The sequence below is a fragment of the Plecotus auritus genome (assembly GCF_963455305.1).
Source record: "Plecotus auritus genome assembly, chromosome: 10".
NCBI classification, from domain to species: domain Eukaryota; kingdom Metazoa; phylum Chordata; class Mammalia; order Chiroptera; family Vespertilionidae; genus Plecotus; species Plecotus auritus.
In genome coordinates this window covers 33,768,253-33,795,453 of record NC_137785.1, presented here as the reverse complement: position 1 = coordinate 33,795,453, position 27,201 = coordinate 33,768,253, and positions in this window count along the sequence as shown.

Here is a 27,201-nt window from a genome sequence, read left to right as displayed (position 1 = left end):
CTATGTCAAGCTACAATATAGAAATAACGTATTATGATTCCAGAAATGCTTCAGATAGATCAACAAGCACGTTAAAGTAGTATTTGACCAATAGAAATCCTGAAAAGGAGCAATAAACTATAAAACAATGTTGAAAGACAAGTGTATTCGGGTTCTCGAGAGCAGAGAAAAGAGAACAATTGTGTTTGTACATGCAGGGAAGATATGGAAGTAGAACAGTAAGCCATTTATAGGATACTGCCAGAAACCACCGCGAATTCAAAGGAAAATAGAAGTTAATTCAACAGAATAGTTAGAGAACAAGTAGAAAACACTTCTCTATGTCAAGCTACAGTAGATAAATAACTTAGTAGGATACCAGAAATCCTTCAGGAAGATCAACAAGCACTTTAAAGTAGTATTTCACCACTAGAATTCCTGTAAAGGAGCAATAAACTGTAAAACAAATTTAAAGGGAGTGCACGAGGGTTCTCAACAGCAGATTAGAGAGTACAATGGTTTTTATACATACAGGGAAAATATTTAAGTAGAACAGTGAGCTACTTGTGGGAGAGTGCCAGAAATCACTGCAAAATTAAAGGAAAATAGGAGTCAATGGCACAGAATAGTTGGATAATAAGTAGATACGAGTTCTCAATAACAGGCAATAGTATAGAAAGAATTTCGTACGAAGCGGGATATCCAGGAAATTAAGCAGTAAAGCACTTAAACCATGATTTGAAACACTAAAATTGCTAAAATGTACCAGTAAACTGTAAAATACACTTTGAAGGCAAGTGTATGACGGTTCTCAACTGCATAGAACAGTGTACAATGGTGTTTGTACCTGCACAAAGGTTATTCATGTAGAACAGTAAGCGACTTACAGGACAGTGCCAGAAACCAATGCGAGTTCAAAGGAAAATAGCAGTGCTTTAGAGAAGACTCAGAGAACAAGTGAAAAACGCTTCTCTAGGTCAAGCTACAGTATAGAAATAACTTAGTATGATACCAACAATCCTTCAGGTAGATCAACAAGCTCTTTAAAGTAGTATTAGACCACTGGAATTCCTGAAAAGGAGCAATGAAGTGTAAAACAAAGTTGAAAGCCAAGTGTATTAGGGTTCTCAACAGCAGAGAAGAGAGAACAATCGTGTTTGTAAATGCAGGGAAGTTTTTTAATAAGAACAGTAATCCACTTACAGGACAGGGCCAGAAACCATTGAGAATTCAAAGGAAAATAGCAGTTAATTCAACAGAATAGTTAGAGAACAAGTGGAAAACACTACTCTATGTCAACCTACAGTATAGAAATAACTTAGTATGATACCAGAAATAATTCAGATAGACCAACAAGCACTTTAAAGAAGTATTTGACCACTAGAATGCCTGAAAAAGAGCAATAAACTATAAAACAAAGTTGAAAGACATGTGTATTAGGGTTCTCAACAGCAGAGAAGAGCAAACAAATGTGTTTGTACATGCAGGGAAGATATTTAAGTAGAACAGTAAGCCACTTACAGGAGAGTGCCAGAAACCAGTCCAAAATCAGAGGAAAATAGCAGTCAATGGCACAGAACACTTAGAGAACAAGTACATAAGATTTCTCAATAGCAGGCAATAGTATAGAAAGAATTTTGTACGAAGCGGGACATCCAGGAAATAGAGCAGTAAGGACGGTCAACGAGTATTTGAAACACTGTAACTGCGGAAATGTAGAAGTAAACTGTAAAACGTAGTCTGAAGACAAGTGTGTGAGGGTTCTATACTGCATAGTAGAGTGTACAATGCTGTTTGTACATGCACAAAGGTTATTCATGTAGAGCAGTAAGCGCCATATGAGAGAGTGGCAGATACCAATGCGAATTCAAGGAAAATAGCAGTAAGTTAGAGAAGACTTAGAGAATAAGTGGAAAACGTTTCTCTATGTCAAGCTACAGTATAGAAATAACTGAGTATGATACCGGAAATCCTTCAGGTCGAGCAACAAGCACTTTAAAGTAGTTTTCGAACACTAGAATTCCTGAAAAGGAGCAATAAATTGTAAAACAAAGTTGAAAGGCAAGTGTATTAGGGTTCTCAACAGCAGAGAAGAGAGAACAATTGCGTTTGTACATGCAGGGAATTTATTTAGGTAGAACAGTAAACCACTTATAGGAGAGTGCCAGAAAGCAGTCCAAAATCTGAGAAAAATGGCACTCAATGGCACAGAATAGTGAGAGAACAAGTAGATAAGAGTTCTCAATGACAGACAACAGTATCGAAAGAATTCCGTACGAAGCGGGATATCCAGGAAATAGAGCTGTAAGGACCTTAAAGCAGTATTTGAAACACTAGAACTCCTGAAATGTAGCAGTAAACTGTAAAACATAGTCTGAAGACAAGTGTATGAGGGTTCTCAACTGCATAGAAGAGTGTACAATGGTGTTTGTACGGGCACAAAAGTTATTCATGTAGAACAGTAAGCGACATATAAGACAGTGCCAGAAACCAATGCGAATTCAAAAGATAATAGCACTTAGTTAGAGAATAGTGAGAGAACAAGTGGAAAACACTTCTCTATGTCAAGCTACAATATAGAAATAAATAACGTATTATGATTCCAGAAATGCTTCAGATAGATCAACAAGCACGTTAAAGTAGTATTTGACCAATAGAAATCCTGAAAAGGAGCAATAAACTATAAAACAATGTTGAAAGACAAGTGTATTCGGGTTCTCGAGAGCAGAGCAGAGAGAACAATTGTGTTTGTACATGCAGGGAAGATATGGAAGTAGAACAGTAAGCCATTTATAGGATACTGCCAGAAACCACCGCGAATTCAAAGGAAAATAGAGGTTAATTCAACAGAATAGTTAGAGAACAAGTAGAAAACACTTCTCTATGTCAAGCTACAGTAGATAAATAACTTAGTAGGATACCAGAAATCCTTCAGGAAGATCAACAAGCACTTTAAAGTAGTATTTCACCACTAGAATTCCTGTAAAGGAGCAATAAACTATAAAAGAAATTTAAAGGGAGTGCACGAGGGTACTCAACAGCAGAGAAGAGAGTACAATGGTTTTTATACATACAGGGAAAATATTTAAGTAGAACAGTGAGCTACTTATGGGAGAGTGAAAGAAATCACTGCAAAATTAAAGAAAAATAGGAGTCAATGGCACAGAATAGTTGGATAATCAGTAGATACGAGTTCTCAATAACAGGCAATAGTATAGAAAGAATTTCGTACGAGGCGGGATATCCAGTAAATTAAGCAGTAAGGACCTTAAACCAGTATTTGAAACACTAAAATTGCTATAATGTACCAGTAAACTGTAAAATATAGTTTGTAGGCAAGTGTATGAGGGTTCTCAACTGCATAGAACAGTGTACAATTGTGTATGTACCTGCACAAAGGTTATTCATGTAGAACAGTAAGCGACTTACAGGACAGTGCCAGAAACCAATGCGAATTCAAAGGAAAATAGCAGTGCGTTAGAGAAGACTTAGAGAACAAGTGGAAAACGCTTCTCTAGGTCAAGCTACAGTATAGAAATAACTTAGTATGATACCAGAAATCCTTCAGGTAGATCAACAAGCACTTTAAAGTAGTATTAGACCACTGGAATTCCTGAAAAGGAGCAATGAAGTGTAAAACAAAGTTGAAAGCCAAGTGTATTAGGGTTCTCAACAGCAGAGAAGAGAGAACAATCGTGTTTGTAAATGCAGGGAAGTTTTTTAATAAGAACAGTAATCCACTTATAGGACAGGGCCAGAAACCACTGAGAATTCAAAGGAAAATAGCAGTTAACTCAACAGAATAGTTGGAGAACAAGTGGAAAACACTACTCTATGTCAACCTACAGTATAGAAATAACTTAGTATGATACCAGAAATAATTCAGATAGACCAACAAGCACTTTAAAGAAGTATTTGACCACTAGAATGCCTGAAAAAGAGCAATAAACTATAAAACAAAGTTGAAAGACATGTGTATTAGGGTTCTCAACAGCAGAGAAGAGCAAACAATTGTGTTTGTACATGCAGGGAAGATATTTAAGTAGAACAGTAAGCCACTTACAGGAGAGTGCCAGAAACCAGTCCAAAATCAGAGGAAAATAGCAGTCAATGGCACAGAACACTTAGAGAACAAGTACATAAGATTTCTCAATAGCAGGCAATAGTATAGAAAGAATTTCGTACGAACCGGGACATCCAGGAAATAGAGCAGTAAGGACGGTCAACCAGTATTTGAAACACTGTAACTGCGGAAATGTAGAAGTAAACTGTAAAACGTAGTCTGAAGACAAGTGTGTGAGGGTTCTATACTGCATAGTAGAGTGTACAATGCTGTTTGTACATGCACAAAGGTTATTCATGTAGAGCAGTAAGCGCCATATGAGAGAGTGGCAGAAACCAATGCGAATTCAAGGAAAATAGCAGTAAGTTAGAGAAGACTTAGAGAATAAGTGGAAAACGTTTCTCTATGTCAAGCTACAGTATAGAAATAACTGAGTATGATACCGGAAATCCTTCAGGTGGAGCAACAAGCACTTTAAAGTAGTTTTTGAACACTAGAATTCCTGAAAAGGAGCAATAAATTGTAAAACAAAGTTGAAAGGCAAGTGTATTAGGGTTCTCAACAGCAGAGAAGAGAGAACCATTGCGTTTGTACATGCAGGGAATTTATTTAGGTAGAACAGTAAACCACTTATAGGAGAGTGCCAGAAAGCAGTCCAAAATCTGAGAAAAATGGCACTCAATGGCACAGAATAGTGAGAGAACAAGTAGATAAGAGTTCTCAATGACAGACAACAGTATCGAAAGAATTCCGTACGAAGCGGGATATCCAGGAAATAGAGCTGTAAGGACCTTAAAGCAGTATTTGAAACACTAGAACTCCTGAAATGTAGCAGTAAACTGTAAAACATAGTCTGAAGACAAGTGTATGAGGGTTCTCAACTGCATAGAAGAGTGTACAATGGTGTTTGTACGGGCACAAAAGTTATTCATGTAGAACAGTAAGCGACATATAAGACAGTGCCAGAAACCAATGCGAATTCAAAAGATAATAGCACTTAGTTAGAGAATAGTGAGAGAACAAGTGGAAAACCCTTCTCTATGTCAAGCTACAATATAGAAATAACGTATTATGATTCCAGAAATGCTTCAGATAGATCAACAAGCACGTTAAAGTAGTATTTGACCAATAGAAATCCTGAAAAGGAGCAATAAACTATAAAACAATGTTGAAAGACAAGTGTATTCGGGTTCTCGAGAGCAGAGAAAAGAGAACAATTGTGTTTGTACATGCAGGGAAGATATGGAAGTAGAACAGTAAGCCATTTATAGGATACTGCCAGAAACCACCGCGAATTCAAAGGAAAATAGAAGTTAATTCAACAGAATAGTTAGAGAACAAGTAGAAAACACTTCTCTATGTCAAGCTACAGTAGATAAATAACTTAGTAGGATACCAGAAATCCTTCAGGAAGATCAACAAGCACTTTAAAGTAGTATTTCACCACTAGAATTCCTGTAAAGGAGCAATAAACTGTAAAACAAATTTAAAGGGAGTGCACGAGGGTTCTCAACAGCAGATTAGAGAGTACAATGGTTTTTATACATACAGGGAAAATATTTAAGTAGAACAGTGAGCTACTTGTGGGAGAGTGCCAGAAATCACTGCAAAATTAAAGGAAAATAGGAGTCAATGGCACAGAATAGTTGGATAATAAGTAGATACGAGTTCTCAATAACAGGCAATAGTATAGAAAGAATTTCGTACGAAGCGGGATATCCAGGAAATTAAGCAGTAAAGCACTTAAACCATGATTTGAAACACTAAAATTGCTAAAATGTACCAGTAAACTGTAAAATACACTTTGAAGGCAAGTGTATGACGGTTCTCAACTGCATAGAACAGTGTACAATGGTGTTTGTACCTGCACAAAGGTTATTCATGTAGAACAGTAAGCGACTTACAGGACAGTGCCAGAAACCAATGCGAGTTCAAAGGAAAATAGCAGTGCTTTAGAGAAGACTCAGAGAACAAGTGAAAAACGCTTCTCTAGGTCAAGCTACAGTATAGAAATAACTTAGTATGATACCAACAATCCTTCAGGTAGATCAACAAGCTCTTTAAAGTAGTATTAGACCACTGGAATTCCTGAAAAGGAGCAATGAAGTGTAAAACAAAGTTGAAAGCCAAGTGTATTAGGGTTCTCAACAGCAGAGAAGAGAGAACAATCGTGTTTGTAAATGCAGGGAAGTTTTTTAATAAGAACAGTAATCCACTTACAGGACAGGGCCAGAAACCATTGAGAATTCAAAGGAAAATAGCAGTTAATTCAACAGAATAGTTAGAGAACAAGTGGAAAACACTACTCTATGTCAACCTACAGTATAGAAATAACTTAGTATGATACCAGAAATAATTCAGATAGACCAACAAGCACTTTAAAGAAGTATTTGACCACTAGAATGCCTGAAAAAGAGCAATAAACTATAAAACAAAGTTGAAAGACATGTGTATTAGGGTTCTCAACAGCAGAGAAGAGCAAACAAATGTGTTTGTACATGCAGGGAAGATATTTAAGTAGAACAGTAAGCCACTTACAGGAGAGTGCCAGAAACCAGTCCAAAATCAGAGGAAAATAGCAGTCAATGGCACAGAACACTTAGAGAACAAGTACATAAGATTTCTCAATAGCAGGCAATAGTATAGAAAGAATTTTGTACGAAGCGGGACATCCAGGAAATAGAGCAGTAAGGACGGTCAACGAGTATTTGAAACACTGTAACTGCGGAAATGTAGAAGTAAACTGTAAAACGTAGTCTGAAGACAAGTGTGTGAGGGTTCTATACTGCATAGTAGAGTGTACAATGCTGTTTGTACATGCACAAAGGTTATTCATGTAGAGCAGTAAGCGCCATATGAGAGAGTGGCAGATACCAATGCGAATTCAAGGAAAATAGCAGTAAGTTAGAGAAGACTTAGAGAATAAGTGGAAAACGTTTCTCTATGTCAAGCTACAGTATAGAAATAACTGAGTATGATACCGGAAATCCTTCAGGTCGAGCAACAAGCACTTTAAAGTAGTTTTCGAACACTAGAATTCCTGAAAAGGAGCAATAAATTGTAAAACAAAGTTGAAAGGCAAGTGTATTAGGGTTCTCAACAGCAGAGAAGAGAGAACAATTGCGTTTGTACATGCAGGGAATTTATTTAGGTAGAACAGTAAACCACTTATAGGAGAGTGCCAGAAAGCAGTCCAAAATCTGAGAAAAATGGCACTCAATGGCACAGAATAGTGAGAGAACAAGTAGATAAGAGTTCTCAATGACAGACAACAGTATCGAAAGAATTCCGTACGAAGCGGGATATCCAGGAAATAGAGCTGAAAGGACCTTAAAGCAGTATTTGAAACACTAGAACTCCTGAAATGTAGCAGTAAACTGTAAAACATAGTCTGAAGACAAGTGTATGAGGGTTCTCAACTGCATAGAAGAGTGTACAATGGTGTTTGTACGGGCACAAAAGTTATTCATGTAGAACAGTAAGCGACATATAAGACAGTGCCAGAAACCAATGCGAATTCAAAAGATAATAGCACTTAGTTAGAGAATAGTGAGAGAACAAGTGGAAAACACTTCTCTATGTCAAGCTACAATATAGAAATAAATAACGTATTATGATTCCAGAAATGCTTCAGATAGATCAACAAGCACGTTAAAGTAGTATTTGACCAATAGAAATCCTGAAAAGGAGCAATAAACTATAAAACAATGTTGAAAGACAAGTGTATTCGGGTTCTCGAGAGCAGAGCAGAGAGAACAATTGTGTTTGTACATGCAGGGAAGATATGGAAGTAGAACAGTAAGCCATTTATAGGATACTGCCAGAAACCACCGCGAATTCAAAGGAAAATAGAGGTTAATTCAACAGAATAGTTAGAGAACAAGTAGAAAACACTTCTCTATGTCAAGCTACAGTAGATAAATAACTTAGTAGGATACCAGAAATCCTTCAGGAAGATCAACAAGCACTTTAAAGTAGTATTTCACCACTAGAATTCCTGTAAAGGAGCAATAAACTATAAAAGAAATTTAAAGGGAGTGCACGAGGGTACTCAACAGCAGAGAAGAGAGTACAATGGTTTTTATACATACAGGGAAAATATTTAAGTAGAACAGTGAGCTACTTATGGGAGAGTGAAAGAAATCACTGCAAAATTAAAGAAAAATAGGAGTCAATGGCACAGAATAGTTGGATAATCAGTAGATACGAGTTCTCAATAACAGGCAATAGTATAGAAAGAATTTCGTACGAGGCGGGATATCCAGTAAATTAAGCAGTAAGGACCTTAAACCAGTATTTGAAACACTAAAATTGCTATAATGTACCAGTAAACTGTAAAATATAGTTTGTAGGCAAGTGTATGAGGGTTCTCAACTGCATAGAACAGTGTACAATTGTGTATGTACCTGCACAAAGGTTATTCATGTAGAACAGTAAGCGACTTACAGGACAGTGCCAGAAACCAATGCGAATTCAAAGGAAAATAGCAGTGCGTTAGAGAAGACTTAGAGAACAAGTGGAAAACGCTTCTCTAGGTCAAGCTACAGTATAGAAATAACTTAGTATGATACCAGAAATCCTTCAGGTAGATCAACAAGCACTTTAAAGTAGTATTAGACCACTGGAATTCCTGAAAAGGAGCAATGAAGTGTAAAACAAAGTTGAAAGCCAAGTGTATTAGGGTTCTCAACAGCAGAGAAGAGAGAACAATCGTGTTTGTAAATGCAGGGAAGTTTTTTAATAAGAACAGTAATCCACTTATAGGACAGGGCCAGAAACCACTGAGAATTCAAAGGAAAATAGCAGTTAACTCAACAGAATAGTTGGAGAACAAGTGGAAAACACTACTCTATGTCAACCTACAGTATAGAAATAACTTAGTATGATACCAGAAATAATTCAGATAGACCAACAAGCACTTTAAAGAAGTATTTGACCACTAGAATGCCTGAAAAAGAGCAATAAACTATAAAACAAAGTTGAAAGACATGTGTATTAGGGTTCTCAACAGCAGAGAAGAGCAAACAATTGTGTTTGTACATGCAGGGAAGATATTTAAGTAGAACAGTAAGCCACTTACAGGAGAGTGCCAGAAACCAGTCCAAAATCAGAGGAAAATAGCAGTCAATGGCACAGAACACTTAGAGAACAAGTACATAAGATTTCTCAATAGCAGGCAATAGTATAGAAAGAATTTCGTACGAACCGGGACATCCAGGAAATAGAGCAGTAAGGACGGTCAACCAGTATTTGAAACACTGTAACTGCGGAAATGTAGAAGTAAACTGTAAAACGTAGTCTGAAGACAAGTGTGTGAGGGTTCTATACTGCATAGTAGAGTGTACAATGCTGTTTGTACATGCACAAAGGTTATTCATGTAGAGCAGTAAGCGCCATATGAGAGAGTGGCAGAAACCAATGCGAATTCAAGGAAAATAGCAGTAAGTTAGAGAAGACTTAGAGAATAAGTGGAAAACGTTTCTCTATGTCAAGCTACAGTATAGAAATAACTGAGTATGATACCGGAAATCCTTCAGGTGGAGCAACAAGCACTTTAAAGTAGTTTTTGAACACTAGAATTCCTGAAAAGGAGCAATAAATTGTAAAACAAAGTTGAAAGGCAAGTGTATTAGGGTTCTCAACAGCAGAGAAGAGAGAACCATTGCGTTTGTACATGCAGGGAATTTATTTAGGTAGAACAGTAAACCACTTATAGGAGAGTGCCAGAAAGCAGTCCAAAATCTGAGAAAAATGGCACTCAATGGCACAGAATAGTGAGAGAACAAGTAGATAAGAGTTCTCAATGACAGACAACAGTATCGAAAGAATTCCGTACGAAGCGGGATATCCAGGAAATAGAGCTGTAAGGACCTTAAAGCAGTATTTGAAACACTAGAACTCCTGAAATGTAGCAGTAAACTGTAAAACATAGTCTGAAGACAAGTGTATGAGGGTTCTCAACTGCATAGAAGAGTGTACAATGGTGTTTGTACGGGCACAAAAGTTATTCATGTAGAACAGTAAGCGACATATAAGACAGTGCCAGAAACCAATGCGAATTCAAAAGATAATAGCACTTAGTTAGAGAATAGTGAGAGAACAAGTGGAAAACACTTCTCTATGTCAAGCTACAATATAGAAATAAATAACGTATTATGATTCCAGAAATGCTTCAGATAGATCAACAAGCACGTTAAAGTAGTATTTGACCAATAGAAATCCTGAAAAGGAGCAATAAACTAAAAAACAATGTTGAAAGACAAGTGTATTCGGGTTCTCGAGAGCAGAGAAGAGAGAACAATTGTGTTTGTACATGCAGGGAAGATATGGAAGTAGAACAGTAAGCCATTTATAGGATACTGCCAGAAACCACCGCGAATTCAAAGGAAAATAGAAGTTAATTCAACAGAATAGTTAGAGAACAAGTAGAAAACACTTCTCTATGTCAAGCTACAGTAGATAAATAACTTAGTAGGATACCAGAAATCCTTCAGGAAGATCAACAAGCACTTTAAAGTAGTATTTCACCACTAGAATTCCTGTAAAGGAGCAATAAACTGTAAAACAAATTTAAAGGGAGTGCACGAGGGTTCTCAACAGCAGAGAAGAGAGTACAATGGTTTTTATACATACAGGGAAAATATTTAAGTAGAACAGTGAGCTACTTGTGGGAGAGTGCCAGAAATCACTGCAAAATTAAAGGAAAATAGGAGTCAATGACACAGAATAGTTGGATAATAAGTAGATACGAGTTCTCAATAACAGGCAATAGTATAGAAAGAATTTCGTACGAAGCGGGATATCCAGTAAATTAAGCAGTAAAGCACTTAAACCATGATTTGAAACACTAAAATTGCTAAAATGTACCAGTAAACTGTAAAATATACTTTGAAGGCAAGCGTATGAGGGTTCTCAGCTGCATAGAACAGTGTACAATGGTGTTTGTACCTGCACAAAGGTTATTCATGTAGAACAGTAAGCGACATACAGGACAGTGCCAGAAACCAATGCGAGTTCAAAGGAAAATAGCAGTGCTTTAGAGAAGACTCAGAGAACAAGTGAAAAACGCTTCTCTAGGTCAAGCTACAGTATAGAAATAACTTAGTATGATACCAGAAATCCTTCAGGTAGATCAACAAGCTCTTTAAAGTAGCATTAGACCACTGGAATTCCTGAAAAGGAGCAATAAATTATAAAACAAAGTTGAAAGCCAAGTGTATTAGGGTTCTCCACAGCAGAGAAGAGAGAACAATCGTGTTTGTAAATGCAGGGAAGTTTTTTAATAAGAACAGTAATCCACTTATAGGACAGGGCCAGAAACCACTGAGAATTCAAAGGAAAATAGCAGTTAACTCAACAGAATAGTTGGAGAACAAGTGGAAAACACTACTCTATGTCAACCTACAGTATAGAAATAACTTAGTATGATACCAGAAATAATTCAGATAGACCAACAAGCACTTTAAAGAAGTATTTGACCACTAGAATGCCTGAAAAAGAGCAATAAACTATAAAACAAAGTTGAAAGACATGTGTATTAGGGTTCTCAACAGCAGAGAAGAGAGAACCATTGCGTTTGTACATGCAGGGAAGATATTTAAGTAGAACAGTAAGCCACTTACAGGAGAGTGCCAGAAACCAGTCCAAAATCAGAGGAAAATAGCAGTCAATGGCACAGAACACTTAGAGAAAAAGTACATATGATTTCTCAATAACAGGCAATAGTATAGAAAGAATTTCGTACGTAGCGGGACATCCAGGAAATAGAGCAGTAAGGACGGTAAACCAGTATTTGAAACACTGTAACTGCGGAAATGTAGAAGTAAACTGTAAAACGTAGTCTGAAGACAAGTGTGTGAGGGTTCTATACTGCATAGTAGAGTGTACAATGCTGTTTGTACATGCACAAAGGTTATTCATGTAGAGCAGTAAGCGCCATATGAGAGAGTGGCAGATACCAATGCGAATTCAAGGAAAATAGCAGTAAGTTAGAGAAGACTTAGAGAATAAGTGGACAACGTTTCTCTATGTCAAGCTACAGTATAGAAATAACTGAGTATGATACCGGAAATCCTTCAGGTGGAGCAACAAGCACTTTAAAGTAGTTTTTGAACACTAGAATTCCTGAAAAGGAGCAATAAATTGTAAAACAAAGTTGAAAGGCAAGTGTATTAGGGTTCTCAACAGCAGAGAAGAGAGAACAATTGCGTTTGTACATGTAGGGAATTTATTTAGGTAGAACAGTAAACCACTTATAGGAGAGTGCCAGAAACCAGTCCAAAATCAGAGAAAAATGGCACTCAATGACACAGAATAGTGAGAGAACAAGTAGATAAGAGTTCTCAATGACAGGCAATAGTATCGAAAGAATTCCGTACGAAGCGGGATATCCAGGAAATAGAGCTGTAAGGACCTTAAAGCAGTATTTGAAACACTAGAACTCCTGAAATGTAGCAGTAAACTGTAAAACATAGTCTGAAGTCAAGTGTATGAGGGTTCTCAACTGCATAGAAGAGTGTACAATGGTGTTTGTAAGGGCACAAAAGTTATTCATGTAGAACAGTAAGCGACATATAAGACAGTGCCAGAAACCAATGCGAATTCAAAAGATAATAGCACTTAGTTAGAGAATAGTGAGAGAACAAGTGGAAAACCCTTCTCTATGTCAAGCTACAATATAGAAATAACGTATTATGATTCCAGAAATGCTTCAGATACATCAACAAGCACGTTAAAGTAGTATTTGACCAATAGAAATCCTGAAAAGGAACAATAAACTATAAAATAATGTTGAAAGACAAGTGTATTCGGGTTCTCGAGAGCAGAGAGAACAATTGTGTTTGTACATGCAGGTAAGATATGGAAGTAGAACAGTAAGCCATTTATAGGATACTGCCAGAAACCACCGCGAATTCAAAGGAAAATAGAGGTTAATTCAACAGAATAGTTAGAGAACAAGTAGAAAACACTTCTCTATGTCAAGCTACAGTAGATAAATAACTTAGTAGGATACCAGAAATCCTTCAGGAAGATCAACAAGCACTTTAAAGTAGTATTTCACCACTAGAATTCCTGTAAAGGAGCAATAAACTGTAAAAGAAATTTAAAGGGAGTGCACGAGGGTACTCAACAGCAGAGAAGAGAGTACAATGGTTTTTATACATACAGGGAAAATATGTAAGTAGAACAGTGAGCTACTTATGGGAGAGTGAAAGAAATCACTGCAAAATTAAAGGAAAATAGGAGTCAATGGCACAGAATAGTTGGATAATCAGTAGATACGAGTTCTCAATAACAGGCAATAGTATAGAAAGAATTTCGTACGAGGCGGGATATCCAGTAAATTAAGCAGTAAGGACCTTAAACCAGTATTTGAAACACTAAAATTGCTATAATGTACCAGTAAACTGTAAAATATAGTTTGTAGGCAAGTGTATGAGGGTTTTCAACTGCATAGAACAGTGTACAATTGTGTATGTACCTGCACAAAGGTTATTCATGTAGAACAGTAAGCGACATACAGGACAGTGCCAGAAACCAATGCGAGTTCAAAGGAAAATAGCAGTGCTTTAGAGAAGACTCAGAGAACAAGTGAAAAACGCTTCTCTAGGTCAAGCTACAGTATAGAAATAACTTAGTATGATACCAGAAATCCTTCAGGTAGATCAACAAGCTCTTTAAAGTAGCATTAGACCACTGGAATTCCTGAAAAGGAGCAATAAATTATAAAACAAAGTTGAAAGCCAAGTGTATTAGGGTTCTCCACAGCAGAGAAGAGAGAACAATCGTGTTTGTAAATGCAGGGAAGTTTTTTAATAAGAACAGTAATCCACTTATAGGACAGGGCCAGAAACCACTGAGAATTCAAAGGAAAATAGCAGTTAACTCAACAGAATAGTTGGAGAACAAGTGGAAAACACTACTCTATGTCAACCTACAGTATAGAAATAACTTAGTATGATACCAGAAATAATTCAGATAGACCAACAAGCACTTTAAAGAAGTATTTGACCACTAGAATGCCTGAAAAAGAGCAATAAACTATAAAACAAAGTTGAAAGACATGTGTATTAGGGTTCTCAACAGCAGAGAAGAGAGAACCATTGCGTTTGTACATGCAGGGAAGATATTTAAGTAGAACAGTAAGCCACTTACAGGAGAGTGCCAGAAACCAGTCCAAAATCAGAGGAAAATAGCAGTCAATGGCACAGAACACTTAGAGAAAAAGTACATATGATTTCTCAATAACAGGCAATAGTATAGAAAGAATTTCGTACGTAGCGGGACATCCAGGAAATAGAGCAGTAAGGACGGTAAACCAGTATTTGAAACACTGTAACTGCGGAAATGTAGAAGTAAACTGTAAAACGTAGTCTGAAGACAAGTGTGTGAGGGTTCTATACTGCATAGTAGAGTGTACAATGCTGTTTGTACATGCACAAAGGTTATTCATGTAGAGCAGTAAGCGCCATATGAGAGAGTGGCAGATACCAATGCGAATTCAAGGAAAATAGCAGTAAGTTAGAGAAGACTTAGAGAATAAGTGGAAAACGTTTCTCTATGTCAAGCTACAGTATAGAAATAACTGAGTATGATACCGGAAATCCTTCAGGTCGAGCAACAAGCACTTTAAAGTAGTTTTCGAACACTAGAATTCCTGAAAAGGAGCAATAAATTGTAAAACAAAGTTGAAAGGCAAGTGTATTAGGGTTCTCAACAGCAGAGAAGAGAGAACAATTGCGTTTGTACATGCAGGGAATTTATTTAGGTAGAACAGTAAACCACTTATAGGAGAGTGCCAGAAAGCAGTCCAAAATCTGAGAAAAATGGCACTCAATGGCACAGAATAGTGAGAGAACAAGTAGATAAGAGTTCTCAATGACAGACAACAGTATCGAAAGAATTCCGTACGAAGCGGGATATCCAGGAAATAGAGCTGTAAGGACCTTAAAGCAGTATTTGAAACACTAGAACTCCTGAAATGTAGCAGTAAACTGTAAAACATAGTCTGAAGACAAGTGTATGAGGGTTCTCAACTGCATAGAAGAGTGTACAATGGTGTTTGTACGGGCACAAAAGTTATTCATGTAGAACAGTAAGCGACATATAAGACAGTGCCAGAAACCAATGCGAATTCAAAAGATAATAGCACTTAGTTAGAGAATAGTGAGAGAACAAGTGGAAAACACTTCTCTATGTCAAGCTACAATATAGAAATAAATAACGTATTATGATTCCAGAAATGCTTCAGATAGATCAACAAGCACGTTAAAGTAGTATTTGACCAATAGAAATCCTGAAAAGGAGCAATAAACTATAAAACAATGTTGAAAGACAAGTGTATTCGGGTTCTCGAGAGCAGAGAGAACAATTGTGTTTGTACATGCAGGGAAGATATGGAAGTAGAACAGTAAGCCATTTATAGGATACTGCCAGAAACCACCGCGAATTCAAAGGAAAATAGAGGTTAATTCATCAGAATAGTTAGAGAACAAGTAGAAAACACTTCTATATGTCAAGCTACAGTAGATAAATAACTTAGTAGGATACCAGAAATCCTTCAGGAAGATCAACAAGCACTTTAAAGTAGTATTTCACCACTAGAATTCCTGTAAAGGAGCAATAAACTATAAAAGAAATTTAAAGGGAGTGCACGAGGGTACTCAACAGCAGAGAAGAGAGTACAATGGTTTTTATACATACAGGGAAAATATTTAAGTAGAACAGTGAGCTACTTATGGGAGAGTGAAAGAAATCACTGCAAAATTAAAGAAAAATAGGAGTCAATGGCACAGAATAGTTGGATAATCAGTAGATACGAGTTCTCAATAACAGGCAATAGTATAGAAAGAATTTCGTACGAGGCGGGATATCCAGTAAATTAAGCAGTAAGGACCTTAAACCAGTATTTGAAACACTAAAATTGCTATAATGTACCAGTAAACTGTAAAATATAGTTTGTAGGCAAGTGTATGAGGGTTCTCAACTGCATAGAACAGTGTACAATTGTGTATGTACCTGCACAAAGGTTATTCATGTAGAACAGTAAGCGACTTACAGGACAGTGCCAGAAACCAATGCGAATTCAAAGGAAAATAGCAGTGCGTTAGAGAAGACTTAGAGAACAAGTGGAAAACGCTTCTCTAGGTCAAGCTACAGTATAGAAATAACTTAGTATGATACCAGAAATCCTTCAGGTAGATCAACAAGCACTTTAAAGTAGTATTAGACCACTGGAATTCCTGAAAAGGAGCAATGAAGTGTAAAACAAAGTTGAAAGCCAAGTGTATTAGGGTTCTCAACAGCAGAGAAGAGAGAACAATCGTGTTTGTAAATGCAGGGAAGTTTTTTAATAAGAACAGTAATCCACTTATAGGACAGGGCCAGAAACCACTGAGAATTCAAAGGAAAATAGCAGTTAACTCAACAGAATAGTTGGAGAACAAGTGGAAAACACTACTCTATGTCAACCTACAGTATAGAAATAACTTAGTATGATACCAGAAATAATTCAGATAGACCAACAAGCACTTTAAAGAAGTATTTGACCACTAGAATGCCTGAAAAAGAGCAATAAACTATAAAACAAAGTTGAAAGACATGTGTATTAGGGTTCTCAACAGCAGAGAAGAGCAAACAATTGTGTTTGTACATGCAGGGAAGATATTTAAGTAGAACAGTAAGCCACTTACAGGAGAGTGCCAGAAACCAGTCCAAAATCAGAGGAAAATAGCAGTCAATGGCACAGAACACTTAGAGAACAAGTACATAAGATTTCTCAATAGCAGGCAATAGTATAGAAAGAATTTCGTACGAAGCGGGACATCCAGGAAATAGAGCAGTAAGGACGGTCAACCAGTATTTGAAACACTGTAACTGCGGAAATGTAGAAGTAAACTGTAAAACGTAGTCTGAAGACAAGTGTGTGAGGGTTCTATACTGCATAGTAGAGTGTACAATGCTGTTTGTACATGCACAAAGGTTATTCATGTAGAGCAGTAAGCGCCATATGAGAGAGTGGCAGAAACCAATGCGAATTCAAGGAAAATAGCAGTAAGTTAGAGAAGACTTAGAGAATAAGTGGAAAACGTTTCTCTATGTCAAGCTACAGTATAGAAATAACTGAGTATGATACCGGAAATCCTTCAGGTGGAGCAACAAGCACTTTAAAGTAGTTTTTGAACACTAGAATTCCTGAAAAGGAGCAATAAATTGTAAAACAAAGTTGAAAGGCAAGTGTATTAGGGTTCTCAACAGCAGAGAAGAGAGAACCATTGCGTTTGTACATGCAGGGAATTTATTTACGTAGAACAGTAAACCACTTATAGGAGAGTGCCAGAAAGCAGTCCAAAATCTGAGAAAAATGGCACTCAATGGCACAGAATAGTGAGAGAACAAGTAGATAAGAGTTCTCAATGACAGACAACAGTATCGAAAGAATTCCGTACGAAGCGGGATATCCAGGAAATAGAGCTGTAGGGACCTTAAAGCAGTATTTGAAACACTAGAACTCCTGAAATGTAGCAGTAAACTGTAAAACATAGTCTGAAGACAAGTGTATGAGGGTTCTCAACTGCATAGAAGAGTGTACAATGGTGTTTGTACGGGCACAAAAGTTATTCATGTAGAACAGTAAGCGACATATAAGACAGTGCCAGAAACCAATGCGAATTCAAAAGATAATAGCACTTAGTTAGAGAATAGTGAGAGAACAAGTGGAAAACACTTCTCTATGTCAAGCTACAATATAGAAATAAATAACGTATTATGATTCCAGAAATGCTTCAGATAGATCAACAAGCACGTTAAAGTAGTATTTGACCAATAGAAATCCTGAAAAGGAGCAATAAACTATAAAACAATGTTGAAAGACAAGTGTATTCGGGTTCTCGAGAACAGAGAAGAGAGAACAATTGTGTTTGTACATGCAGGGAAGATATGGAAGTAGAACAGTAAGCCATTTATAGGATACTGCCAGAAACCACCGCGAATTCAAAGGAAAATAGAAGTTAATTCAACAGAATAGTTAGAGAACAAGTAGAAAACACTTCTCTATGTCAAGCTACAGTAGATAAATAACTTAGTAGGATACCAGAAATCCTTCAGGAAGATCAACAAGCACTTTAAAGTAGTATTTCACCACTAGAATTCCTGTAAAGGAGCAATAAACTGTAAAACAAATTTAAAGGGAGTGCACGAGGGTTCTCAACAGCAGAGAAGAGAGTACAATGGTTTTTATACATACAGGGAAAATATTTAAGTAGAACAGTGAGCTACTTGTGGGAGAGTGCCAGAAATCACTGCAAAATTAAAGGAAAATAGGAGTCAATGACACAGAATAGTTGGATAATAAGTAGATACGAGTTCTCAATAACAGGCAATAGTATAGAAAGAATTTCGTACGAAGCGGGATATCCAGTAAATTAAGCAGTAAAGCACTTAAACCATGATTTGAAACACTAAAATTGCTAAAATGTACCAGTAAACTGTAAAATATACTTTGAAGGCAAGCGTATGAGGGTTCTCAACTGCATAGAACAGTGTACAATGGTGTTTGTACCTGCACAAAGGTTATTCATGTAGAACAGTAAGCGACATACAGGACAGTGCCAGAAACCAATGCGAGTTCAAAGGAAAATAGCAGTGCTTTAGAGAAGACTCAGAGAACAAGTGAAAAACGCTTCTCTAGGTCAAGCTACAGTATAGAAATAACTTAGTATGATACCAGAAATCCTTCAGGTAGATCAACAAGCTCTTTAAAGTAGTATTAGACCACTGGAATTCCTGAAAAGGAGCAATGAAGTGTAAAACAAAGATGAAAGCCAAGTGTATTAGGGTTCTCCACAGCAGAGAAGAGAGAACAATCGTGTTTGTAAATGCAGGGAAGTTTTTTAATAAGAACAGTAATCCACTTATAGGACAGGGCCAGAAACCATTGAGAATTCAAAGGAATATAGCAGTTAATTCAACAGAATAGTTGGAGAACAAGTGGAAAACACTACTCTATGTCAACCTACAGTATAGAAATAACTTAGTATGATACCAGAAATAATTCAGATAGACCAACAAGCACTTTAAAGAAGTATTTGACCACTAGAATGCCTGAAAAAGAGCAATAAACTATAAAACAAAGTTGAAAGACATGTGTATTAGGGTTCTCAACAGCAGAGAAGAGCAAACAATTGTGTTTGTACATGCAGGGAAGATATTTAAGTAGAACAGTAAGCCACTTACAGGAGAGTGCCAGAAACCAGTCCAAAATCAGAGGAAAATAGCAGTCAATGGCACAGAACACTTAGAGAACAAGTACATAAGATTTCTCAATAGCAGGCAATAGTATAGAAAGAATTTCGTACGAAGCGGGACATCCAGGAAATAGAGCAGTAAGGACGGTAAACCCGTATTTGAAACACTGTAACTGCGGAAATGTAGAAGTAAACTGTAAAACGTAGTCTGAAGACAAGTGTGTGAGGGTTCTATACTGCATAGTAGAGTGTACAATGCTGTTTGTACATGCACAAAGGTTATTCATGTAGAGCAGTAAGCGCCATATGAGAGAGTGGCAGATACCAATGCGAATTCAAGGAAAATAGCAGTAAGTTAGAGAAGACTTAGAGAATAAGTGGAAAACGTTTCTCTATGTCAAGCTACAGTATAGAAATAACTGAGTATGATACCGGAAATCCTTCAGGTCGAGCAACAAGCACTTTAAAGTAGTTTTCGAACACTAGAATTCCTGAAAAGGAGCAATAAATTGTAAAACAAAGTTGAAAGGCAAGTGTATTAGGGTTCTCAACAGCAGAGAAGAGAGAACAATTGCGTTTGTACATGTAGGGAATTTATTTAGGTAGAACAGTAAACCACTTATAGGAGAGTGCCAGAAACCAGTCCAAAATCAGAGAAAAATGGCACTCAATGACACAGAATAGTGAGAGAACAAGTAGATAAGAGTTCTCAATGACAGGCAATAGTATCGAAAGAATTCCGTACGAAGCGGGATATCCAGGAAATAGAGCTGTAAGGACCTTAAAGCAGTATTTGAAACACTAGAACTCCTGAAATGTAGCAGTAAACTGTAAAACATAGTCTGAAGTCAAGTGTATGAGGGTTCTCAACTGCATAGAAGAGTGTACAATGGTGTTTGTAAGGGCACAAAAGTTATTCATGTAGAACAGTAAGCGACATATAAGACAGTGCCAGAAACCAATGCGAATTCAAAAGATAATAGCACTTAGTTAGAGAATAGTGAGAGAACAAGTGGAAAACCCTTCTCTATGTCAAGCTACAATATAGAAATAACGTATTATGATTCCAGAAATGCTTCAGATACATCAACAAGCACGTTAAAGTAGTATTTGACCAATAGAAATCCTGAAAAGGAACAATAAACTATAAAACAATGTTGAAAGACAAGTGTATTCGGGTTCTCGAGAGCAGAGAGAACAATTGTGTTTGTACATGCAGGTAAGATATGGAAGTAGAACAGTAAGCCATTTATAGGATACTGCCAGAAACCACCGCGAATTCAAAGGAAAATAGAGGTTAATTCAACAGAATAGTTAGAGAACAAGTAGAAAACACTTCTCTATGTCAAGCTACAGTAGATAAATAACTTAGTAGGATACCAGAAATCCTTCAGGAAGATCAACAAGCACTTTAAAGTAGTATTTCACCACTAGAATTCCTGTAAAGGAGCAATAAACTGTAAAAGAAATTTAAAGGGAGTGCACGAGGGTACTCAACAGCAGAGAAGAGAGTACAATGGTTTTTATACATACAGGGAAAATATGTAAGTAGAACAGTGAGCTACTTATGGGAGAGTGAAAGAAATCACTGCAAAATTAAAGGAAAATAGGAGTCAATGGCACAGAATAGTTGGATAATCAGTAGATACGAGTTCTCAATAACAGGCAATAGTATAGAAAGAATTTCGTACGAGGCGGGATATCCAGTAAATTAAGCAGTAAGGACCTTAAACCAGTATTTGAAACACTAAAATTGCTATAATGTACCAGTAAACTGTAAAATATAGTTTGTAGGCAAGTGTATGAGGGTTCTCAACTGCATAGAACAGTGTACAATTGTGTATGTACCTGCACAAAGGTTATTCATGTAGAACAGTAAGCGACTTACAGGACAGTGCCAGAAACCAATGCGAATTCAAAGGAAAATAGCAGTGCGTTAGAGAAGACTTAGAGAACAAGTGGAAAACGCTTCTCTAGGTCAAGCTACAGTATAGAAATAACTGAGTATGATACCAGAAATCCTTCAGGTAGATCAACAAGCACTTTAAAGTAGTATTAGACCACTGGAAATCCTGAAAAGGAGCAATAAATTATAAAACAAAGTTGAAAGCCAAGTGTATTAGGGTTCTCAACAGCAGAGAAGAGAGAACAATCGTGTTTGTAAATGCAGGGAAGTTTTTTAATAAGAACAGTAATCCACTTATAGGACAGGGCCAGAAACCACTGAGAATTCAAAGGAAAATAGCAGTTAACTCAACAGAATAGTTGGAGAACAAGTGGAAAACACTACTCTATGTCAACCTACAGTATAGAAATAACTTAGTATGATACCAGAAATAATTCAGATAGACCAACAAGCACTTTAAAGAAGTATTTGACCACTAAAATGCCTGAAAAAGAGCAATAAACTATAAAACAAAGTTGAAAGACATGTGTATTAGGGTTCTCAACAGCAGAGAAGAGCAAACAATTGTGTTTGTACATGCAGGGAAGATATTTAAGTAGAACAGTAAGCCACTTACAGGAGAGTGCCAGAAACCAGTCCAAAATCAGAGGAAAATAGCAGTCAATGGCACAGAACACTTAGAGAACAAGTACATAAGATTTCTCAATAACAGGCAATAGTATAGAAAGAATTTCGTACGTAGCGGGACATCCAGGAAATAGAGCAGTAAGGACGGTAAACCAGTATTTGAAACACTGTAACTGCGGAAATGTAGAAGTAAACTGTAAAACGTAGTCTGAAGACAAGTGTGTGAGGGTTCTATACTGCATAGTAGAGTGTACAATGCTGTTTGTACATGCACAAAGGTTATTCATGTAGAGCAGTAAGCGCCATATGAGAGAGTGGCAGAAACCAATGCGAATTCAAGGAAAATAGCAGTAAGTTAGAGAAGACTTAGAGAATAAGTGGAAAACGTTTCTCTATGTCAAGCTACAGTATAGAAATAACTGAGTATGATACCGGAAATCCTTCAGGTGGAGCAACAAGCACTTTAAAGTAGTTTTTGAACACTAGGATTCCTGAAAAGGAGCAATAAATTGTAAAACAAAGTTGAAAGGCAAGTGTATTAGGGTTCTCAACAGCAGAGAAGAGAGAACCATTGCGTTTGTACATGCAGGGAATTTATTTAGGTAGAACAGTAAACCACTTATAGGAGAGTGCCAGAAAGCAGTCCAAAATCTGAGAAAAATGGCACTCAATGGCACAGAATAGTGAGAGAACAAGTAGATAAGAGTTCTCAATGACAGACAACAGTATCGAAAGAATTCCGTACGAAGCGGGATATCCAGGAAATAGAGCTGTAAGGACCTTAAAGCAGTATTTGAAACACTAGAACTCCTGAAATGTAGCAGTAAACTGTAAAACATAGTCTGAAGACAAGTGTATGAGGGTTCTCAACTGCATAGAAGAGTGTACAATGGTGTTTGTACGGGCACAAAAGTTATTCATGTAGAACAGTAAGCGACATATAAGACAGTGCCAGAAACCAATGCGAATTCAAAAGATAATAGCACTTAGTTAGAGAATAGTGAGAGAACAAGTGGAAAACCCTTCTCTATGTCAAGCTACAATATAGAAATAACGTATTATGATTCCAGAAATGCTTCAGATAGATCAACAAGCACGTTAAAGTAGTATTTGACCAATAGAAATCCTGAAAAGGAGCATTAACTATAAAACAATGTTGAAAGACAAGTGTATTCGGGTTCTCGAGAGCAGAGAAGAGAGAACAATTGTGTTTGTACATGCAGGGAAGATATGGAAGTAGAACAGTAAGCCATTTATAGGATACTGCCAGAAACCACCGCGAATTCAAAGGAAAATAGAGGTTAATTCAACAGAATAGTTAGAGAACAAGTAGAAAACACTTCTCTGTGTCAAGCTACAGTAGATAAATAACTTAGTAGGATACCAGAAATCCTTCAGGAAGATCAACAAGCACTTTAAAGTAGTATTTCACCACTAGAATTCCTGTAAAGGAGCAATAAACTGTAAAAGAAATTTAAAGGGAGTGCACGAGGGTACTCAACAGCAGAGAAGAGAGTACAATGGTTTTTATACATACAGGGAAAATATTTAAGTAGAACAGTGAGCTACTTATGGGAGAGTGAAAGAAATCACTGCAAAATTAAAGGAAAATAGGAGTCAATGGCACAGAATAGTTGGATAATCAGTAGATACGAGTTCTCAATAACAGGCAATAGTATAGAAAGAATTTCGTACGAGGCGGGATATCCAGTAAATTAAGCAGTAAGGACCTTAAACCAGTATTTGAAACACTAAAATTGCTATAATGTACCAGTAAACTGTAAAATATAGTTTGTAGGCAAGTGTATGAGGGTTCTCAACTGCATAGAACAGTGTACAATTGTGTATGTACCTGCACAAAGGTTATTCATGTAGAACAGTAAGCGACTTACAGGACAGTGCCAGAAACCAATGCGAATTCAAAGGAAAATAGCAGTGCGTTAGAGAAGACTTAGAGAACAAGTGGAAAACGCTTCTCTAGGTCAAGCTACAGTATAGAAATAACTTAGTATGATACCAGAAATCCTTCAGGTAGATCAACAAGCAATTTAAAGTAGTATTAGACCACTGGAATTCCTGAAAAGGAGCAATAAAGTGTAAAACAAAGTTGAAAGCCAAGTGTATTAGGGTTCTCAACAGCAGAGAAGAGAGAACAATCGTGTTTGTAAATGCAGGGAAGTTTTTTAATAAGAACAGTAATCCACTTATAGGACAGGGCCAGAAACCACTGAGAATTCAAAGGAAAATAGCAGTTACCTCAACAGAATAGTTGGAGAACAAGTGGAAAACACTACTCTATGTCAACCTACAGTATAGAAATAACTTAGTATGATACCAGAAATAATTCAGATAGACCATCAAGCACTTTAAAGAAGTATTTGACCACTAGAATTCCTGAAAGAGAGCAATAAAATATAAAACAAAGTTGAAAGACATGTGTATTAGGGTTCTCAACAGCAGAGAAGAGCAAACAATTGTGTTTGTACATGCAGGGAAGATATTTAAGTAGAACAGTAAGCCACTTATAGGAGAGTGCCAGAAACCAGTCCAAAATCAGAGGAAAATAGCAGTCAATGGCACAGAACACTTAGAGAACAAGTACATAAGATTTCTCAATAACAGGCAATAGTATAGAAAGAATTTCGTACGAAGTGGGACATCCAGGAAATAGAGCAGTAAGGACGGTAAACCAGTATTTGAAACACTGTAACTGCGGAAATGTAGAAGTAAACTGTAAAACGTAGTCTGAAGACAAGTGTATGAGGGTTCTATACTGCATAGAAGAGTGTACAATGCTGTTTGTACATGCACAAAGGTTATTCATGTAGAGCAGTAAGCGACATATAAGACAGTGCCAGAAACCAATGCGAATTCAAAAGATATTAGCACTTAGTTAGAGAATAGTGAGAGAACAAGTGGAAAACCCTTCTCTATGTCAAGCTACAATATAGAAATAACGTATTATGATTCCAGAAATGCTTCAGATAGATCAACAAGCACGTTAAAGTAGTATTTGACCAATAGAAATCCTGAAAATGAGCAATAAAGTGTAAAACAAAGTTGAAAGCCAAGTGTATTAGGGTTCTCAACAGCAGAGAAGAGAGAACAATCGTGTATGTATATGCAGGGAAGTTTTTTAATAAGAACAGTAATCCACTTATAGGACAGGGCCAGAAACCACTGAGAATTCAAAGGAAAATAGCAGTTAACTCAACAGAATAGTTGGAGAACAAGTGGAAAACACTACTCTATGTCAACCTACAGTATAGAAATAACTTAGTATGATACCAGAAATAATTCAGATAGACCAACAAGCACTTTAAAGAAGTATTTGACCACTAGAATGCCTGAAAAAGAGCAATAAACTATAAAACAAAGTTGAAAGACATGTGTATTAGGGTTCTCAACAGCAGAGAAGAGAGAACCATTGCGTTTGTACATGCAGGGAAGATATTTAAGTAGAACAGTAAGCCACTTATAGGAGAGTGCCAGAAACCAGTCCAAAATCAGAGAAAAATGGCACTCAATGGCACAGAATAGTGAGAGAACAAGTAGATAAGTGTTCTCACTGACAGGCAATAGTATAGAAAGAATTCCGTACGAAGCGGGATATCCAGGAAATAGAGCTATAAGGACCTTAAAGCAGTATTTGAAACACTAGAACTCCTGAAATAGCAGTAAACTGTAAAACATAGTGTGAAGACAAGTGTATGAGGGTTCTCAACTGCATAGAAGAGTGTACAATGGTGTTTGTACGTGCACAAAAGTTATTCATGTAGAACAGTAAGCGACATATAAGACAGTGCCAGAAACCAATGCGAATTCAAAAGATAATAGCACTTAGTTAGAGAATAGTGAGAGAACAAGTGGAAAACCCTTCTCTATGTCAAGCTACAATATAGAAATATCGTATTATGATTCCAGAAATGCTTCAGATAGATCAACAAGCACGTTAAAGTAGTATTTGACCAATAGAAATCCTGAAAAGGAGCATTAACTATAAAACAATGTTGAAAGACAAGTGTATTCGGGTTCTCGAGAGCAGAGAAGAGAGAACAATTGTGTTTGTACATGCAGGGAAGATATGGAAGTAGAACAGTAAGCCATTTATAGGATACTGCCAGAAACCACCGCGAATTCAAAGGAAAATAGAGGTTAATTCAACAGAATAGTTAGAGAACAAGTAGAAAACACTTCTCTATGTCAAGCTACAGTAGATAAATAACTTAGTAGGATACCAGAAATCCTTCAGGAAGATCAACAAGCACTTTAAAGTAGTATTTCACCACTAGAATTCCTGTAAAGGAGCAATAAACTGTAAAAGAAATTTAAAGGGAGTGCACGAGGGTACTCAACAGCAGAGAAGAGAGTACAATGGTTTTTATACATACAGGGAAAATATTTAAGTAGAACAGTGAGCTACTTATGGGAGAGTGAAAGAAATCACTGCAAAATTAAAGGAAAATAGGAGTCAATGGCACAGAATAGTTGGATAATCAGTAGATACGAGTTCTCAATAACAGGCAATAGTATAGAAAGAATTTCGTACGAGGCGGGATATCCAGTAAATTAAGCAGTAAGGACCTTAAACCAGTATTTGAAACACTAAAATTGCTATAATGTACCAGTAAACTGTAAAATATAGTTTGTAGGCAAGTGTATGAGGGTTCTCAACTGCATAGAACAGTGTACAATTGTGTATGTACCTGCACAAAGGTTATTCATGTAGAACAGTAAGCGACTTACAGGACAGTGCCAGAAACCAATGCGAATTCAAAGGAAAATAGCAGTGCGTTAGAGAAGACTTAGAGAACAAGTGGAAAACGCTTCTCTAGGTCAAGCTACAGTATAGAAATAACTTAGTATGATACCAGAAATCCTTCAGGTAGATAAACAAGCACTTTAAAGTAGTATTAGACCACTGGAATTCCTGAAAAGGAGCAATAAAGTGTAAAACAAAGTTGAAAGCCAAGTGTATTAGGGTTCTCAACAGCAGAGAAGAGAGAACAATCGTGTTTGTAAATGCAGGGAAGTTTTTTAATAAGAACAGTAATCCACTTATAGGACAGGGCCAGAAACCACTGAGAATTCAAAGGAAAATAGCAGTTACCTCAACAGAATAGTTGGAGAACAAGTGGAAAACACTACTCTATGTCAACCTACAGTATAGAAATAACTTAGTATGATACCAGAAATAATTCAGATAGACCAACAAGCACTTTAAAGAAGTATTTGACCACTAGAATTCCTGAAAGAGAGCAATAAAATATAAAACAAAGTTGAAAGACATGTGTATTAGGGTTCTCAACAGCAGAGAAGAGCAAACAATTGTGTTTGTACATGCAGGGAAGATATTTAAGTAGAACAGTAAGCCACTTATA